The sequence below is a fragment of the Peromyscus maniculatus genome, chromosome 1 (assembly GCF_049852395.1).
Source record: "Peromyscus maniculatus bairdii isolate BWxNUB_F1_BW_parent chromosome 1, HU_Pman_BW_mat_3.1, whole genome shotgun sequence".
Taxonomy (NCBI): Eukaryota; Metazoa; Chordata; class Mammalia; order Rodentia; family Cricetidae; genus Peromyscus; species Peromyscus maniculatus.
Genome location: NC_134852.1, coordinates 30,873,987 through 30,894,768, shown reverse-complemented (window position 1 = coordinate 30,894,768; position 20,782 = coordinate 30,873,987). Strand labels below are relative to the sequence as shown.

The following is a 20,782-nucleotide window of genomic DNA, read 5'->3' as shown; positions in this document are numbered from 1 at the left end:
GGGTGCTGGAAATTGAACCTGGGTCCTTTCAAAGAGCAGCCAGTGCTCTTAACTGCTGGGCCACCTCTCCAGCACAGGGACTTTTTTTTCTTAATTAAGTCATTTAAAGTGGAAGACCCACTTCTAATCCAGATCTTTTGAGGTGAGAAGATCCACCTTTAATCTGGACCACACCTTCTCTTGGCAACCTGTATAAAACACACGGGAGAAGGAAGCTTGCTCTCTTTGCCTGCTTGCTCTAGCTTTCATTAGCAAGTCCATTCCTTCACTGAATTAGAACCGACTTCCTTGGGATTCTGGTGTATACTAAGGACCTGCTGAGACTTCCAGCCTTGTGGACTGAATGGATTCTTGGACTTTACATTGGTAGACAGCCATTGTTGAACTGGCTGGATCACAGCCTGTAAGCCATTCTAGTAAATCCTCTTTCTATATACATATAGATTCATTCTATACATTCTGTTCCTCTAGAGAACCCTAATACACAAGGTGTGGTGCTTTAAACAAAAATGGCCCCCATAGGCTCTTAGAGAGTGGCACTATTAGGAGGTGTCTTGTTGGAGTAGGTATGACCTTGTTGGAGGAAGTGTGTCACTGTGGGTAGGCTTTGAGCTCTCAAATGTTCAAGCTAGGCCCAATGTGGCTCACATTGCTCTTCCTGCTGTCTGCAAATCCAGATGTAAAACTCTCAGCTCCTTCTCCAGCACCATATCTGCCTGCATACCACTGTGCTTCCTGCCATAAAGATTATGGAGTAACCTCTGAACTGTAAGCCAGCCCCAAGGAAATATTTTCCTTTATGAAAGTTGCCGTGGTTATGGTATCTCTTCACAGCAACAAAACTCTAAGAATCAAGATATTGAGAAAAGAGAAGAAAAGAAGTATAAAGTAATTTGGAGCCTGAGAGACGGCTCAGCGGGTAAAAGCTCTTGCACCTTTGGAATTTGTTTCCCACTACCCAAGGTGGCATCTCACAAATGCCTTCAACTCTAGTGCTAGGAGATCTGCCGCCCTCTTCTGGCCTCAGTGGGCACTGCATACGCACGGAAACAAACAGGTAAAGAGAAATCCATCTTTTTAAAGACATGCTTGATGTAAACTAAGAAACAAATTAATGATAACAATAAATGAGATGTTTGAGCTGGACTGAGTGAAAAGATACACAAGCCTGCATTTACCCTTGCCCAAGAAGCAGACCGTGACTTGACTGCTCTCTGTGTATGGTGCCTGGCTCCTCCATGCTCTTCATCACATACGCTTTGCTGCACTAAATGTAAACCTCCTGTCACCCCTGAAAAGTTTTAGAAGTCAGGTATTTCCTTTGTTCTGGAGATTTGGTTTATAAAGACTCCTTGGGGGAGGTTGGCTTATACAGGTTCTCTGAAGAGGCTCCTCTGCCCCTCCGAAACTGTTCCTCCTATGGTCTAGCTTCTCTCCCTCTTTTATTAGAATGGCTTACAGGCTGTGGTCAGGTTAGTCCAATAATGGCTGTCTACCAATGGGAAGTCCAAGAATCCGGTAGTTGTTCAGGATGTCCCAGCTGGTCAGTCAGTATACACTGGAATCCCAAGGAAGGTGGCTCTAATGTTGGGAAATATTATTTTAAGTTGTGTTACTTTTGTTTATGTTGCATTATGTTTAGCTCCGTGAAGCTGTGTTACTTTTCGGGTCTAAAACACCTGATGTTCTCATAAGGAGCTCGGTGGCCCACAGTGAGGCTGGAGAAATGATAGGCAGGGGTGGCAGGCAGAGAGAATGAATAGACGGAGAAATCTGGGAAAGGAGAGATCTAGGAGGGAGAGAAGGAGGAAGACATCAGGGTCCAGTCACCCAGCTACACTACCTGAAACAGAGTAAGAAAGAAAGGTTACAGAAATAGAGGAAGGTAAATGTCCAGAGGCAAAAGACAGATGGGTTAATTTAAATAAAGAAAAGCTGTCAAGAAACAAGCCAAGCTAAGGCCGGGAATTCATAATTAAGAATAAGAATAGGCAAGTGCTCTACCACTGAGCTAAATCCCTAACCTGGGTCTTTGTATTCATAGAGTTTCTCACTAATATGGACTTTCTGTTGGTCAACATGTCTTGAACCATAGCTAAAGGCTTTCTCCATTCCTCACATTCATAATGTTTCTTACCAGTATGGATTTTTTCATATTGCACAAACTTGACCTGCAATCAAGGCCTCTGAGAATTTCTTATATTCATTCATAGGTTTTCTTGCCAGTGTGAACTGTATGATGTCAGGCGGGTTGATGACTTCATCAAGAAGCCTTTCCATGCCGGGCCGTGGTGGCGCATGCCTTTAATCCCAGCACTCGGGAGGCAGAGCCAGGTGGATCATTGTGAGTTCGAGGCCAGCCTGGACTACCGAGTGAGTTCCAGGAAAGGCGCAAAGCTACACAGAGAAACCCTATCTCGTAAAAACCAAAAAACCAAAAAAAAAAAAAAAAAGAAAAAAAAAAAGAAACCTTTCCACATAGTTTTACATCCATTAGTGTTCTCATCAGCATGTGTTTTTCCAGTGCTGTGTCAGTGGACCGCCGTATTGGAAACCTCTCCACATTCTTTACATTGGTGAGGTCTCTCACCTGTGTGGATTATTTCATGTTTATTTAGCAAGGTTTGAGGCCCCCAAAATGCCTTCCCACATTCCTTCCATTTCTAAGATTTTTTTGAATCACTATGAATTCTCTGATAGTAAGCTGACAGATCCGACCAAAGGCCTTTCCTCAGTCGACATTCCTAAGGCTTCTCACCAGTACGAAGTCTCAGGAACAGTTGTAAGGACTTCTCACGGTCCTTACTTCAAGCATGATTTAGCCATGAGTCCTCCAGGTTGCAAATGTTTGTGCCACAGCCTTACAAGTCTTCCTTCACTCCGTAGACACAGAGGACGTCTCCCCAGTAAGGATTCTTTTCTGTGGGGTAAACGCCTTCATCTTCTGAATTTGCCTTTGATCTTCCTGTTATTTCTGAAGTGGATGTCTCACAGCCAAAGGTTTTCTTTTCCCCCTTTGAATTTAGTTCAAAATTGTTCCTTTTGGAAACTACACCATTTGCCTCATATCTTGACTCCAAATCTGAAATAAAGGGGGCGGGAATAATTTCCTTCACAAGGAAAAAATCCGGTGGTAACAGTAAGAACAGAAGACAGAGTGAAAGTAGAGATTGATTCCCACGCGCTTTCCAATGACTAGACGACTTACTGAACCCACTCCTGATAGCAAGGCTCCGCCCTGCTCCGCAAAGCCGAGCTGGGCATGGGGGTGCATGCCTGTGTGAGCTGAGCTTCCCACGAAAAGCCACACCACCTCAGTTAGGCATTCAAGGGTAATTAAAACTTTAATGATAGCAGGAGTTGGAATGTTGCAAGAGGAATAAGAAAGCGGGAGCCCAGTTTTCATGAGCAGTCTTAGCCTTCTAAACAGCCATTTATTGCTTACCTCTGTGTGTGACTTAACATCCTCCTAACTGTTTGGTGAGTGTCATAGGAATGTACAAACAGACAGCTAACTTCCACCAACCTAAAGGTGGGCAACTTAACGTCCCACGAGAGCCTCTGAGGCCTGCGGCAGAGATTTTCCAGGTTTGCTGACACCCTTCCCTCTCATATTTCCACCATTTGAAGTGTCCTGATTTATGATTTTTTAAAAAATTCTGTTACTTTAATAATTCCATGAAACTGTTATTCTGGTCATGGTGTGTGAAGGCCCAAATTACTCAGGGTCAGAGACTCTGAGCTTGCTTTACCCAGCAGGGCTGCATAGGGGAATGCTTTGACCACAGGCATGGTTACCAGGTGTTTGGAAGGGTCTACACTTGGCTGTGTGGTGTGCTTTGATCTAGCAAGGGGGAGGTCTTTTGCCCCGCCCCTTGGCAAAGTTATAAAATGCCCTTTTGAATAAACAGAATAGGCCACTGGGTATTGACCCAGGTCCTCCCAAAGCTATCCTGTGTTTCTGTCTTTCTCTTCTTCGCTATCTTTTTATCTAATATTTTCTTATCCCTCTCTCTTCCTCCTAGGAACCCTGGGTAAAGGCGGGAGCTGGCTCCCACAGATGGCGCGAGAACTTGGGACGCGGATGCAGAGGAGATAAGGGAGAGTTGGGAGCAGTGGAAGCAGTTGGGCATGCCTGGTTATGAATTATGAAAAGGTTAGGCTGTCGATGTCATTCTAAACGGTCTTACTAAATAAGAAACACAGAGCCAAATGAAGAGTTAAAAGCCCAGAGATCGAGCAGTAGCCAAGAGCTGAGACCACCTTATCTTACCACTTGCTGCTGTCCTTCCCCTGAGAGAGACCTTCTTCCTGTGTCCTGTCTTTTTATTGCCTTCTGTTCTGCCTTCTCATTGACTCTAAATACAACCACATGACCTCCTCGTCACTGCCTGTCTATACAGACCTCCGGGTCTCTATGGTTGGTACTGAGATTAAAGGTTCCGGTCACCGCTTGGCTGTGTCCTTGAACACACAGAGACTCTGCCTAACAAGTGATCAGATTAAGGGTGTGTGCCACCACTACCAGACTTCTGCTTAATGGTTTGCTCTTAGCTCTGATCCCCAGGCAACTCTATTAACATACAAATAAAATCACATTTCAGCACAAATAAAATATCACCTTATTAGGCGGTGGCATTTTATTCTTTGGGAGCAACAATTGTACATAGATAAAGCAGAGTGGCTAAAAGTTAAGCCGAAGCAAATAAAAAAAGTTAAGCTGCAGCAAGTATTTCTCTGTCTCTGTCCTGTTTCTCTGTCTCTCTCTCTAAAGTTGTAAAAAAGTTTGGTGAAGTTTAGTTTGAGAAGTGTAGGCTTAGGTGTATTAGGGTAGAATAAGCTCTAGGTCTAGGAATATGGTGAAGATTTAATATAAGATAACGTAGGGTAGAGTAGGTCCTACCCACCCCACCCCCCAGCCCAGACGGGACCTTGGACACACAAAGCAGCGTCCAGGACCTAGCAGCCACTGCGAGATTAGCAGTCCCAGCGGCTTCAGAAGCTTCAGAAAGCAGCGGCAGCAGCAGCAGCAGAGTTTGGGCGGCTGCCCCCATCCAGGTATCAGCGGCCCGAGACCCATGGGCTGTCATAGCTTCCCAGGCAGCTGACCCCAAGAGACAGCATGAGCAGCGAGAGTCTGCAAGCTTCTGCCAAGAAGCGGCGGTGAGGAGCCAAGCAGAGATGCCATCCTATGAGAGAAGTGAATGGCAGGCAGCAATGGTAGCAGCTTGGAGTGAAGCCAGAGTCCCTGGTGGCGAGTGCCCAGCAGAGACACCGCCTGAGAGTCAGAGAGCCCAGCGGGTAGCTGGAGAGTGTGAGAGACAAAGCCTCCAGAGAAAGACGCCTGCAGGGCAAACACAAGGGGGGCCAAAGAACAGGTGCCTTTGAGTCTGTGTGTGTGTTGGGGACGCAGAGGTAGGCCCTTAAGCAGCAGTGACCTGGGGAAGCCCTGCAGAGGCCAGGCAGCATCCTAGGGGCGGAACCATGGCAGCGGCGGTGCAGGAACCGGGGAGAAAACTGTTTGCTGACAGGACGCCGGGGTGGGATGAACCCTGGTGTGGAGAGAGCAGGGCAGGTTTTGAAATCTTCCCTGCAAGGAAATGTATCGAGTCTGAGTCCCTAGCAGCAGTATGCAACAGCAGTGCTCCAGTCTGAATGGTTGAGATGCGCTGAAACTCAGGCCAGTCTGAGGTCCCAGCAGCAGAGGAAGGTGGAGCTGCCCTGAGCGCTGCAATCAGGGACTCAGGACACAGGGGTCCTGGCTGGTTACAGGAGGCACAGATAGACCTGGACTGTAAAAGCTGTGAAACCCAGCAGCTAAAGGTGCAGTTTCTGTTTGCTGGCTGTAAGAAGGTCTCTTTCGAAGAGGATTCTGCACCAGCCAGCTATTGTGGAGCTAAATGTGGAGTTAATAGCTTTTGCCCTGGAGCAAAATTGCCTTAAGGGAAGGCTACAGATGATTGCAAAGCACAGCTGAGAGCTAAGAACAAAAGTTTCAGAGACTGTTTGAACTGAATTGTTACATTCAGGGGAATTGCAAAAAGTTTTTGGTTGTGGGTTTCTTTATATTTTGAACTTTAAGACTGGTATCAGAAAGCTTTCAATGGACTGTAAGGCTGGTATCAGAAAGCTTTCACTGAAATGTTAAGACTGGTACCAGAACTGACTTTTTGAAGTTTTCAGACTTATGAAATGTGATGGCCAGGAGTGGTTCAATTGCAATGGGACAATTTTGACTTTACCTATGCATATAGACTCTACCAACTGTGACTTATGAATTGTTTTGTATATGCATATATGCTTTATTAACTGTGGTGACTCAAGAACTGTGTAAAAATGGAACTGTTTGGTGTAGGTATAGAGAAATTTGTTTTTTTTTTTCTACCCAGGCCCAAGATGAAGTTTTAAAAATTAATAAAGAAAAAGGGGAGATAATATTCCTCAGTCTCTTTAATTAAAAAAATTTTTTCTTGTCACGAGTGGATTAATGTTAACGTGTGTTAATATATCCTATGTTTTGTTAGCAAGAAATGCAAAAAGTTATATTAAGAAATTGCTTCTGGATGTTTGCTAAAGTTTGTAAAGTGTAAATAGTCCCATTGAGAGTTTGCTTTGGATGTAAGTTTGTAAGAATTGTAAATATGTATAGTAATATTCATGCTAGAATTACGTTAACCTGTTAATATTGATGAACCATGGTTTGGTGAAGCTAAGGGGATCTTTAGGTTTGATGCAGTTTCAGGATTTTACTGATTTATTTGACACAGTTGTATCAGGAGTTTATTTATTTAAACAAGGGCGTAGTGCACCTGAGGCTGCTATAGACATCTAAGACCCATTTAAAAAGGACATTCCATCTTTATCATACTCTACTCCTTTTACTAGAAGGCATAGTAGCCAAAGGAAGCAGGAGTAGTGCTGTGGTAATTCCAGCTACTTGCATGCTCTTAGTGGAAAAGCTGATTCAGAGCTACACAGAGTTAAGATCTGTACCCCCATTTGATTTTATATAAAGAATTTGTGGAAGCCCAAATTACTCATGGTCAGAGAAGCTGAGTTTGCCTTACCCAGCAGGGCTGCATAATGGATGATTTGACCAAGGCGTGGTCATCAGGTGTTTGGAAAGGTCTGGGAAAAGGTGAGAGCTGGCCTCCCACAGTGGTGTCTAGCATAAACTGAATCTATGTCCCTGAGCCATGTCACTCATCTTTGACATCAGAATAAACTCTCTCTCAGTTCCCTTTGAGAGAAGAGCTTAGTTTTTTGGGTCAAATTCCAACAGTTGAGGGAGGCAGAGGAGGAGGACTGTGAGTTTGAGGCTAGCCTAATCTACATATTGAGTTCCAGGCCAGCATGGGCTACAGAGTGAGACCTTGTTTCAAAAAAAGTTGGGGGTGTAGGGTCCAGGGATATAGAAATATAAAATTGTAAACCTAAATAAATAAAAAAATAAAAGCTGACAGTCACCAGCTCTAAAGGTTAACTTCTAACAATGGCCCTCTGCTTTACAGCAGCTCCTCTGTCAACAGCCAGGGGTTAACTTTTAACCCCCCTTACCCCTTATAGCCAACAACTGCCTGGACCAAAGTTAACTTTTAATAGATGTTTCTACGTGACTCCTAGCATGCACTGCATCCCTGATGCTTTCCCCTTCACTATAAAAAGGGGGCCGGAACCTGCTTCCATTGCCACAGCCTCAAAAATACAACTCTGGCTGTGGTCTCAGCTCGCTGATAAGCTTTTGTGCCCCGCGGTGATATTTTATTGTCCTTTTTATCCTGGAACAAAGTTTGCTTCTGATTTAATAGACTTTGGTGGTCTGTCCCCCATTATTGCATGACCCCAGACCCAACAGGGGGTGGGGAGGGGGCACCACCAATATTGGTGTTTAACTCTTGTGTCTTTTCTGTTGTTATTTTTCATTATGTTTTGTTGTTGTTTTTTGGTTGGATTTTTTTAAGATTATTTATTTATTATGTATATAGTATTCTGCAGGCCAGAAGAGGGCACTAGATCTCATTATAGATGGTTGTGAGCCACCATGTGGGTGCTGGAAATTGAACTCAGAACTTCTGAAAGAGCATCCAATGCTCTTAACCACTGAGCCATCTCTCCAGCCCTTGTTTTGTTTATTTGAGACATGGTTATGTGTAGCCCTGGCTGTCCTGAAACTCACTCTGTAGACCAGGCTGGCCTCAAACTCACAAGAGACCTGCCTGCCATTGCCTCCCAAGTGCTGGGATCAAAGGCAATCGCAACCACGCCCCGCTCTTCTTTTGATCATCTTTATTCTCAGAGATAAAAGCCGCCAGGTCCCACATACCCCCCCCCCCCCCCCCCCGTAGCTGCTGCAAGAGGCTGCCAGGCTCAAGGTGCAGAATCTCCGGTGATGGTGGAGGGTAGGGGAGCGGGGCGGGAGCGGCCGGCAGGTCACTGGCATAAGGCCATGGCTTCTAGGTTCAGGAAGCTGACTTGCATCTTGACCTCGAAGTCGATGCCCTGCCAGGTCTTGACGAAGTCCTCGAAGGTGATGCCCTGGTACTGCTCGCCCTCCTCCAGCGGCTGGTCGGATGCCCTGGCTGCCTCCTTCAAGGCGCGGTACGCGATGGAGTTGGCGATGGAGCGCACCCAGGTGCTCTCCACCTGCGGGTTCGCCGACAGCAGGTCCTCCACCACCCTGCGGTACTCCTGCAGGGTGATGAGCCCGTCACAGTCCTCGTCGTACAAGTGGAAGAGGAAGCGCATCTTCTCCCGGCGGTGCGTCTCCGCCTCGTCCTTGCTCAAGTGACTTGAGCGCAGCGGCTTGAAGTAGGCGATGATGGTCAGGAAGTCCTCGAAGCTAATCTCCTCGGCCAGGCCGCTGGTCCCCTTGCCCAGGTTCCGGTTGTCGAAGAAGGCGCGGACGATCCTGGAGCGGATCGGGTTGAACTCCAGGTCCAGGACGTTGTCGAAGTTCTCAGGCCGGATGGTGGGCTGGTCTCCGCTCAGCAGCCGGAACCTCTGGTGCAGCTGCTTGATCTGGTCCCAGTTGAAGTCGCTCTGGTTCCGGAACCCCTCCTGCATCTGCCCCCACCAGAAGTCAGTCCTGCTCTCACGCTTCCACTCCTCCTCGGAGGACTGCGAGACGCCCATGGTGCCCCGTGGGCTCCAGACAATCTCAGCTGCCCGGAGGAGGGGGCCTGGGGTCCCTGGAGGCTCTCATCTTACCGCCATTCTGATTTATTAGGTCATCAAGGCGACCTCTGTTAGGGCAGGTCCGTCACAATCCCCGAGGCCTCTTTCCTTCCCAAATTCAGTAAAATGAAGCGGATTATAATCGTAGTATGCATTCTACCTTTGGTTTTCCTAGGGCCTCCCTGGGAAAGCACAAAGATGTGTGTGTGTTTCCTAACAGAACTAAAGAGGCTAGAAAGGCCGCGATCCCAGAGCTCTGAAGGCAGGGGCAGGAGGATCTCCCTGAGTTTGAGGCCGGTTTGGTCTACACAGTTGAGTTCCAAGTCATTCAAGGAAAGAAGGGAAGAAAGTAAGGGAGGGAGGGAAGGAGGGAAGGACAGAAGGGAGGGAAAGCAGAGCGAGAGAGAAATAAAGATGGAGAAAAAGTAGAGGAAAAGAAAAAAGAAAGAAAAATGAAGGAAGGAATACATGAAAGACAAGAGAAAATAAAGGAGAGGGGATGAAGGGGGAACACACTAGAAATAACTAGGTTAGTCAATATGGACAAGAATTAAGTGAGCCCCAAACAATTGTGACAATGTTCATGTTTATATAACCCATGACCCCCCCCCCCCAAAAAAAAACCCCAACCCAACAGAAGTATGGCTTTTCTAGGGTAGTTATATGTAAGTAACATGTTAATAAACTATACATGTCTCGATAATTATACACTTGACCAGTAGAATTGGGTACTTACCTTTGTAAGTAAAAGGTATATATATGCTCCTGGAAGTGGAGCTTAGGATTTTGTGCCCAGGCACTGTCTTCGTTACTTTTCTATTGCTGGTAGAAAACATCAAGACCCAAAGCAACTTGGGGAGGGAAGAGTTTATTTCAACTACACTTCCACATCGTGTCCATCAGCTGTTTCTCACACTAGGACCCAAACTAATAATGGCAGCATGTGACTCCTATTTGGAACTCCACCTTCGGGGTAGGATGTGGCCATCGATGTCTTGGAATCAGAGAAGCCGTGCTGACCCAGAGGAGACCCTCACAAGACACGTCTATTACCGTTCTGTGTTCCCTCGTCAGGATAGGAGGCTCATTAGATGCCTGAGATCCCAGCGATCCCAATCCTCCTGCCCCACCCACACCAGCAGCTAAAGCAGGCAGGAGCTAAGGGATCGACTGGAGAGAGGACTCCAGGAAATACATCACTAGAGAGCTGTCATCCATGCTCCTGTAAGTGACCTCTTACCATGTTCCTGTAACTTCAACAAACTCAAGCTGGACGTGAGTGGGATTCTTTGGTCTTTTGTGGCCTCCATCTGGGGCTAGTAGAAACAGACTTGCTAGGAAATTACTCTGTATTCCCTCGGTCCTGGCCTGTCCCTAGAGACTCTGTTCAGTTTAGTTCTCTGCCTAGGAAGTGAGGTGGTAGGGCTTCAGAATGTAGTAGCATTTGTCATCCTTGGCTACACAGCAGGGCTACCAAACCCCATGTTAAATAACAAGAGTGAAGCTGGGCTGTGATGACGCACACCTTTAATCCCAGCACTTGGGAGGCAGAAGCAGGTGAATCTGTGTGAGTTCGAGGCCAGCCTGGTCTACAGAATGAGTTCCAGGACAACCAAGAATACACAGAGAAACACTATGTAGAAAGGCTTCTCGATGAAGTCATCAACCCGCCTGACATCATACAGTTCACACTGGCAAGGAAACCTATGAACGAATATAAAATTCTCAGAGGCCTTGATTGCAGGTCAAGTTTGTGCAGTATGGAAAAATCCATACCGGTAAGAAACACTATGAATGTGAGGAAAGCCTTTAGCTATGGTTCAAGACATGTTGGCCACCAGAAAGTCCACACTAGTGAAAAACTATGAATACAAAGACCTGGGTTTGGGGATTTAGCTCAGTGGCAGAACACTTGCCTAGCAAGCCCAAGGCCCTGGGTTTGGTCCTCAGTCCAGGGGGAAAAAATAAAGACTGTGGGTGGGGTGGAATGGGGAGGCTTTGGCAGTGACCCTAGCCTTATGTGACACCAGCTACTACATACTGGTGAGAAACCCTATAAATGTAAGGAACGTGGGAAGGCCTTTGATTATAGATCATGTTTTGCTCAATGTGGAAGAACTCACTGGTGAGAAATGGTAGGAGTGTAAAGAATGTGGAAAAGGCTTTAGCCTTACTGGTCATCCTACTCAACCTCAGAAAACAGGTTCATGCTTGTGAGAAAGTCCTCACATGTGAGAAGTGTGGGAAGTCCGTGAGGTGTGTTTCAAGCCTTGTTATACACGAGAGGCCCACACGAGTGAGAAGCTCTCTGAAGGCAAAGACCATGGGGAGGCTTTTGGTCGTGACGATCAAGCTAGTGCTTGCTCCTCAGAGAGTTCCTAGTGCTGGGAAACCTCATCAGTGTGAGGGACATGGAAAGAACTTTGCATGAGCTTCACACTTGGATCAACTCGAGAGATCAACTGATAGCAATAAACTCTGTGCACATGAAGACTCGGGCAAGGCAAGGCTTTCCACAGACAGAGGAGAACATGGATGCTGGTGAAACTGGTAATAATGGACATTAGCCAGCGAGGAAGATATGAAGATGCCCCGTTTCCCTGGTAATGCTAAAAATAGAGCTATCACTCTGGTCCCTTAAGACTTAAATATAAAAGGTATAGGTATCTGGGTTTTATGAGGTCATTAAGGCAAATCTGCTTCCTCCTGGTCAAAATGGGATCTGAGCTGTATCTGTGGGAAGAAACATCATATTCCAAACTATATAATGTGTGTGTGTGTGTGTGTGTGTGTGTGTGTGTGTGTGTGCACCTGCCTGTGTGTACATGTGCCCGTGTGTGCACCAGGCTGAGGGCTGGGGTGAAGTGGGGTAATTGCTCTCTTGTTAAGATAATACAAGCTGTCTTGAATCACCAGTTCCCAAATGAAGACACGGAGACTTATTGTCAGTTATGAATGCTTGGCCTTAGCTTAGGCTTGTCACAGTAGCTCTTATAACTTAATTTAACTTGTTTCTCTTCATCTACATTTTCCCTCACAGCCTTTTCCCTTTCTTTCATTCTGTTTGTCCTACTTTCCTGTTTCCTCTGTGTCTGGCTGGCAGTGGCCGCCTGGCTGGCTGGCCCCTGGGGGTGTCCATTTCTTTCTCCCTCTATCTTTCTCCCCAGCCTAGATTCATCCTCTTACTTATCCTCTCTGCCCCCCAGCCCTGCCTATCCCTCTACTGCCTAGCTATTGGTCATTCAGCTTTTTATTAGGCCAATCAGGTGCTTTAGGCAGGCAAGGTGTAACAAATGCTGTGGGAGCCCGCAACTGACTCAGTTTCCTAGTTTGAAACTGAAGTCTATTCTGAGTCAATGGAGATCAGGCTTGTTTGCTCCAGGGCTGTGAGAAAGTCCTGATTAGCCCACAGAATCTCCTTGAAGGGCTATAAGAAAGTCCTGATTAGCCCACAGGAAGAACACACTATCTAGCTAGATGCAGGTTGCTGATGCCAGATGGAGGTACATTGAGATAGAAAATGAAACTCCCTGCTCCTTGACGCAAGGCAGGGTAGATGGTTGAACGCCTGTGCTGTGCATTGTTCTACCTCTGTCCTTCAAGATTGTATATAAGATGGCTGTGAAATAAACTCAGGACTGTCCGGCATTGACCGGCATTGACCAGCAGACCTCTGGACTCTTTTCTGTCTCCTTCATTGTCTCTTCTATCCGCACACCTCTACCCAGCTATCCAGCTGACTGTCAGCAGGCTCCGACAAAATGCAACATATCTGTACATAGTTAAAGAAACGCAGCATAAACAAATGCAACACATCTTCACACAGTTAAAGTAATATTCCACAACCTATTTCTCCTTCCTGGAAGCCCCCCCCCCCCCCCCCGTATTCTTGTTTGCAACAGTTTTCAAAGAACACTGTGGCCCTGCCTGGTTCCAGCTCTAAAAACTGAGACTTGGCAGGTGGATCTCAGTGAGTTTGATCCAGCTTGGTCTACAGAGCGAGTTCCAGGACAGAATGAAGAAGCTTTTGCTCCTTGCCTGCTTGGAGTCCATTCCTTCACTGGCATTGGAGCCTTCTTTTTTTGGATTCCAGTGTATACTGACTGACCAGCTGAGACATCCTGAACAACTACTGGATTCTTGGACTTCCCATTGGTAGACAGCCATTATTGGACTAACCTGACCACAGCCTGTAAGCCATTCTAATAAAAGAGGGAGAGAAGCTAGACCATAGGAGGAACAGTTTCGGAGGGGCAGAGGAGCCTCTTCAGAGAACCTGTATAGGCCAACCTCCCCCAAGGAGTCTTTCTAAACCAAATCTCCAGAACAAAGGAAATACCTGACTTCTACAACCTTTCCGAGGTGGCAGGAAGGTTTACATCATGGGATTTAGTGCAGCAAAGCGTATGTGATGAAGAGCATGGAGGAGCCAGGCACCATACACAGAGAGCAGTCAAGTCACGGTCTGCTTCTTGGGCAAGGGTAAATGCAGGCTTGTGTATTTTTTCACTCAGTCCAGCTCAAACATCTCATTTATTGTTATCATTAATTTGTTTCTTTAAAAAGATGGATTTCTCTTTACCTGTTTCCGTGCGTATGCAGTGCCCACTGAGGCCAGAAGAGGGCGGCAGATCTCCTAGCACTAGAGTTGAAGGCATTTGTGAGATGCCACCTTGGGTAGTGGGAAACAAACTCCAAAGGTGCAAGAGCTTTTACTCGCTGAGCCGTCTCTCAGGGCCCAACATTACTTTATAATTCTTTTCTTCTCTTTTCTCAATATCTTGGTTCTTAGAGTTTTATTGCTGTGAAGAGACACCATGACCACAGCAACTTTTATAAAGGAGAACATTTCCTTGGGGCTGGCTTACAGTTCAGAGGTTACTCCATTATCTTCATGGCAGGAAGCACAGTGGTATGCAGGCAGATATGGTGCTGGAGGAGGAGCTGAGAGTTTTACATCTGGATTTGCAGGCAGCAGGAAGAGCAAGGCGAGCCACATTGAGCCTAGCTTGAACATTTGAGAGCTCAAAGCCTACCCACAGTGACACACTTCCTCCAACAAGGTCATACCTACTCCAACAAGACACCTCCTAATAGTGCCACTCTCTAAGAGCCTATGGGGGCCATTTTTGTTTAAAGCACCACACCTTGTGTATTAGGGTTCTCTAGAGGAACAGAATGTATAGAATGAATGTATATGTATATAGAAAGGGGATTTACTAGAATGGCTTACAGGCTGTGGTCCAGCCAGTTCAACTATGGCTGTCTACCAATGTAAAGTCCAAGAATCCAGTAGTGTTCAGTCCACAAGGCTGGAAGTCTCAGCTGGTCCTTAGTATACACCAGAATCCCAAGGAAGTCGGTTCTAATTCAGTGAAGGAATGGACTTGCTAATGAAAGCTAGAGCAAGCAGGCAAAGAGAGCAAGCTTCCTTCTCCCGTGTGTTTTATACAGGTTGCCAAGAGAAGGTGTGGTCCAGATTAAAGGTGGATCTTCCCACCTCAAAAGATCTGGATTAAAAGTGGGTCTTCCACTTTAAATGACTTAATTAAGAAAAAAAATGCCTGGGTTGGAGAGATAGCTCAGCAGTTAAGAGCACTGGCTGCTCTTTGAAAGGACCCAGGTTCAATTTCCAGCACCCACATGTCAGCTCACAACCGTCTGTTATTCCAGTTCCAGGGGCTCTGCCATCTTCACATAGACATACATGCAGGCAAAAACCCAATGTACATAAGAAATAAATAAATCTTTAAAAATAGAAAAGAAAAAGAAAAATCACTCAGAGGTGTACCCAGTCACTTGGGTGTTCATTACTTCCAGATGTAGTCAATTTGGCAACCAAGAATAGCCGCCATCACTGTGTAAATCAGCGTGTTAAACAGAAAAACGAGAAAAGAAAAATTGAGGCTGAGCGCTATGATTATTGATTCAGACACAACCTGGTAAATTTTTTCTTGTGTTTTTGAGGCATGCTCCCCTTTTGGTGGTTTGAATGACAGTGGCCCCCATAGGCTCATATATTTGAATGGTTGGTCACCAAGGAGTGGAACTCTTTGAGGATCAGAAGGGTTGGAAGGTGTGGCCTTGTTGGGGGAAGAGTGTCAGTGAGGGTGGGTTTTGAAGTTTTAAAAGCCCATGTTGGGCCCAGTATTTCCCTCTGCCTGTTGCCTGTGGATCAGGTGTAAAGCTCTTAGCTACTGCTCCAGAACTGTGCCTGTCTGCAGAAAGGTCATAGACTAATCCCTCTAAAACAGTAAGCAAGCCTCTGCTTCAGCGCTCTTCCATAATGGTTACCTTGGTCGTGGTGTCTCTTCACAGCAACAGAACAGTAACTAAGACAGTAACCCACGCAGGACTCTTGCCTCATCTTCTGTGTTTAGGTGGAAGCCTGTCAGAGTCCACAGAGTCTGGGATGATTAGATGGAAGCCCCACCTACCTCTCTCTCCCAGACCTGGTCCCTAAGAAAGCCCACCAATCTGGGTCACTTTCCCCCAGAAAGCCCACCAAGGGTCAGCTCCTCTCCAGGGCTGCTCAAGACCACAGCTACAGGCTACTTAAGACTTGGTCACCATTGAGAAGCCCAGGCCCTTACCCAGACCTCTGCCTTGGCTATCCTGCAGCCATGAAAGCCTGCAGACAAGACGCATCAGGACGGAGGCCCTTGCCTCAGCAAGATGTAGCCCCCGAATTAGCAGGATGTGCCCTTGAGCCCCTGACCTTGAGTTCAGCCCTAGTTACTAAACAAACAAACAACCCACCAGATGTCCCCATATGGTAAAGGACCAATTAAAAGTTAAACTAGAGGTGAGTGATTCCGGAAGAAACAAGAGTGCGGCATGAACATGGGGAAGCAGAAGAAAACAAGGAAATATGCGACTATGAAGTGAATGCTTAGTCTCAGAGATGAGAGACTTAAAGAAAAGGATAGATTACAGCCTAAAAGGAAAGAAAAGAAAGATCCCAGTGTGCTGGAGGAAAGAGAAGTTCCCCAGCATCCTTCCTGCTTATTCTTCCAGTAGAATGCCCAACTGGGTCCACCTTAGCACATCCTCGTTGATACCAGCTTCATCACCTTTTCCATTAAAGCCAAACTGGACTTAGTGCAGTCAGTGATGGACTGCCTGTACGCCAAGTGTGTCCCTTGCATAACTGACTGTGTGATGGCTGAAGTTGAGAAATTGGGACAGAAGTATCGAGTGGCACTAAGGATCGCCAAGGATCCAGGATTTGACCGACTTCCATGCACACACAAAGGAACCTATGCAGATGACTGCTTGGTCCAGAGAGTCACTCAGCACAGGTGTTAGTTACATTGTGGCCACAGTTGATCGGGACCTCAAACAAAGAAGATTCTGAAAGATCTCTGGAGTTCCTATCATGCACATTTCTAACTGTAGGTACAACACTGAACGGATGCCAGTTGATTATGGAGCTCCTCGGTTCTAATTCTTACTCGACAAAATTTGCTTGCCTTTCTTTGACCAGCTTTCTCTGTTGTCAATTAATTAAACACATTTTTTGATGGTTAAAAAAAAAGTTAAACTAGCAGCTCTGGACAGGCTTTCATGATAAAGATGGAATGTAGTAACCACAGCAACCACCGCAAGAGATAGCAACTTTCGTGCAGCTGTAACTAACCAATTAGCCAGGGACAGGCACCTCCAGCTTGGAGGCACACCAGTCCTGAGAGTCTGTTCCTATGCAGTCTGTAGACGCCTAGCCACCCCGGCCCTTGCTTTACCCTCTATAAATACCCTGCCCTTCAGCTGCTCGAGGTCTCTTCTGCTCCACCACTGTGTAGAACAGACGAGAGACCCGGGTTTGAACTCCCAATTAAAGGACTCTTCACTATTTCATCAGTTTGGTTTCTTGGTGGATTTTGGGGGTCTGGACTCTGGGCACAACAGGAATATCTGCCCCATGCTCTCTCCCCTGCTTTCCTAGGATTTCCAGAGCAGGAATTGCTCTGCTCTGCTCAAATTAAACCTGGATTTATTAATTGGCTTGATTGGCTTGTTACGTTGAGACTTTTCACTCCTGAGTACTGAAAGACAGAGAGAGGATGCCAGGGTTGCAGCCCTCTTACAGAAGGGTCAGACAGGGGGCAGCAGGCCCTGGGACAAACTACTCCAGAAAACAAAACAAAACCAGAGCATGTGCTGCGCCTCCGCCCCTAGACCCAGACAATTAGGAGCTGTGCAAAAACAAGTTCCAGACATGTCCTGCCATAACGTAAAGGATATGATATCGCACGAAGAGCATACTAAACAAGGCACCAGGTATGTCCTGTGGGATGTTTTCCCCTGTTATAGATTGCATACCATAGCTGTCAGAGGAAATGGGTCCGCTGGTGATACAGATGTGATGACATTAACTGCTGAAGGTTATAGCAGCTGCAACTCTCCAATCAGCTCAACCAAGCTCTCTAACCTGAAGTACGCCCCAACCCTGAGCTTGTAACCATATAGAGTCGAAATTCCCCTAGACGCCCTCCCCCCCATCCTAACCACTATAAAATCCTGTCCTGTTACTGCCTGGGGTCCTCACTCCACTGGGGCGACAGATGTGTGGGGGGAGGGGAGCGGGAGGCAATTTTAACTCGCGATTTAAAGACTCTTTGCTTTTGCATTCGGATCGGTATCTTGGTGGATTTTCGGACATCGGACTGTGGGTCGGTATAACAACAAATGCGCCCACAAAGCCAGTTCCACCTGTTTAGTGAAAGAAAAATTCTAAGCTGGTGGGGGAAAAGCTTTACAGAGAATTTTGGGATATGTAGTCCAGACGCTTCTGTGGTCAGAGCACTTCTACGGGAACACTTGACTTTGGCAATGTTCTATGGAAGAACTAAAGTATAATCCGCATGTTTGGAGAGATTTCGGCTGCAATTCAACTGAGGACTCTAGGAAATGCCACTCAGGCATAGTGCGCCTGCGCAAACTCAGTCCCCGGGCTCCGGCCCCCAGGAATCCTGGGACTTGTAGTTTGAGGTTGCCGATCCTGTGATTGCGTTCCTGCAAGGAAGGTAAGCAGGTGGAGCTGGACTTGAGGACGTCCCGACCTCTTTTGACTTCCACGACCTGATAACGGGATAGGTGAGGACCTCTTCCGGGTCACCAAAATGAGACATCGTTGCTGATGTTGCGGGACACCAAGCCGCTGACTTCTGATTTGGGGGAAAGTTTAGCTACAGTACTCGGGTTTCCGTCCCAAGGAAGAGCTGGACTTGGCAGCTTTTGGGGGAACTCCTCAGCTCCGGGAAGTCTAGCTCACCCTCCCTCACCTTTCTCACACCCTGTCACTGAGTAAGAACCTTTCTGTGCCTTAGTTTCCCCTTGTGCAAAAGGGGATGCTAGGAGGATACACATTTGGTTTTAGGATCAATTGTAGAGTATAAAAAATGCACGCGTGTGCACACAAACACACCCATGTATTTAGGGTGCTGTTGACATAGGTGTGTTGTACGTGGTATCTTGGTATCTTTGGGGCCACACATACTGTGTGTTTGTATAGTTCTTGGTACGGGCAGTGTTCACGTGACCACGGATGTCTGTCACCCTGTATGTGGGTGCATCTTCTTGTGTCAGAGAATGTTGTGGCAATTTTCATTTATGTATTTATTTATTAGAGATAGGCTCTCAATCTGTAGCCTGGATGGTTTAGAACCCACTAGGCTCTTCCTTCAGTCGCCACCTCAGAACTGGAATTAGGGTGTGTGCTACCACACCTTGCTTTATCCCACCATTCCGTCTGTTTAGGGACTTTTTAATTGTCAAAGACTTATTTTTTTAATTATGAGTATGTGTATATACCCACACCCATCCCTGCACAGACAAACATTCACACATACACACACACACACACACACACACACACACACACACATACACACTCCTGTCAGTGTATACCAGGGGTCCATGAAGGCCACAGGTTATGGAGACTCCACAGCTCGAGTTACAGGTGACTGTGAGCCACCCAGTGTGGGTGCTGGGAACCAAACTCACCCTCTGCAAGAGCAACATGTGCTCTTAAGTGCTGAACCATTTTCCCACCCCCCCCCACCTGTTTTGTTTTTTCATTTTTAGCTTTCTGTGTGGGAGTGTGTTACTTGCAGGTATGTCTGGCACCGTGCTCAGAGGAAGGCATAGGATCCCCTGAAACTGGAGTTAGGGATGAATGTGAGCATCCGTGTGGGTGCTGGGAACCCAACCTGGGTCCTGACAGGAGAGCAAGTGTTGTTCCGGGGGATCGGACATTCTCTTCTGCCCTCCATGGACACCAAGTATACATGTGGTGCAGAACCATACATGCAAGCAAAACATACACATAAAAGTGAATCTAACACTCACCTTGAAATAAGAATTGAGCACAGTATGGGAAAGTGAGTATTGTTGAATACATTCACATTTTCTGTCATTTTGTTTGTAAAACATCCAATTTCCTTTCTTCTTTTTTTCATGGCAATTGTAGTCTTTTTTCATTTGTAATAGTAGTCTAGATTAATGTTTAAAATAATACCTTTTCAAGTGATGTACACCTTAATTCATTTTCCCAGTGCTGGAAATTAATTACAGGGCCTTCCCTGTGCTAGGCAGGGGCTCTACCACTGAGCCACACCCCCAGTCCCTCACTGGGGGATTCTAGGCAGGGGCTCTACCACTGAGCCACACTCCAGCCCCTCACTGGGGGGTTCTAGGCAGGGGCTCTACCACTGAGCCACACCCCCAGCCCCTCACTGGGGGATTCTAGGCAGGGGCTCTACCACTGAGCCACACCCCTAGTCCCTCACTGGGGAATTCTAGGCAGGGGCTCTACCACTGAGCCACATCCCAGCCCCTCACTGGGGGATTCTAGGCAGAGGCTCTACCACTGAGCCACATCCCAAGTCCTTTTTTTCTTTTTTAATTTAACAGACTGAGTCTTACTGTGTAGCTAAGTCTGGTCTCAAAGTCTCACTTCCCCTGCTTGACCTTCAGTGCTGAGATTTCAGGCATGTACTGTCATAACCGCTTTTATCCATGGTTTTATTGACATCATGATTCCAGAAATCCACATCATCAGTCATACAAGAGGTACATGTGACAGATGTCTTTTGTCTACCCATAGATATTTAAATAGTTTAGCAGTTTTGATGTCTTAAGAAATGTTTTAGGCCGGGCGGTGGTGGCGCACGCCTTTAATCCCAGCACTCGGGAGGCAGAGCCAGGCGGATCGCTGTGAGTTCGAGGCCAGCCTGGGCTACCAAGTGAGCTCCAGGAAAGGCACAAAACTACTCAGAGAAACCCTGTCTCGAAAAAACCAAAAAAAAAAAAAAAAAAAGAAATGTTTTAGTAATATTTGTATAAATTAACCTTTTCCTCCAGAAGAAATGCAAGGAAATTTTACTACTGTTCCTGTTGTTTAGAAATACTAAATTAAAACACATTAAAATATTTTATTTGTATGAGTGTTCTGCCTGCATATAAGTCTGTGCTCCATGTGTGCTGAACCCACAGAGGCCAAAAAGGGTGTTGGATCTCCTGGAACTGGAGATACAATTACTTGTGAGTAGTGCTAGGAATTGAACCCAGGTCCTCTGGAAAGAGCAGCCAGTGCTCTTAACCACTG

General features: G+C 46.5%; 2 pseudogenes across 1 annotated transcript; one reads left to right on the top strand and one right to left on the bottom strand.

Moving 5' to 3' along the window:
• Nucleotides 1-8,283: 8,283 nt before the first annotated feature.
• LOC102905957 (calcineurin B homologous protein 3 pseudogene) lies at nt 8,284-9,368 on the bottom strand (annotated as a pseudogene). The gene has a single exon (XR_013051590.1). The product of XR_013051590.1 is annotated as a calcineurin B homologous protein 3 pseudogene (transcript).
• Nucleotides 9,369-15,482: 6,114 nt separating this feature from the next.
• LOC102906261 (rRNA-processing protein FCF1 homolog pseudogene) lies at nt 15,483-17,000 on the top strand (annotated as a pseudogene).
• The last annotated feature ends 3,782 nt before the right edge of the window (nt 17,001-20,782 follow it).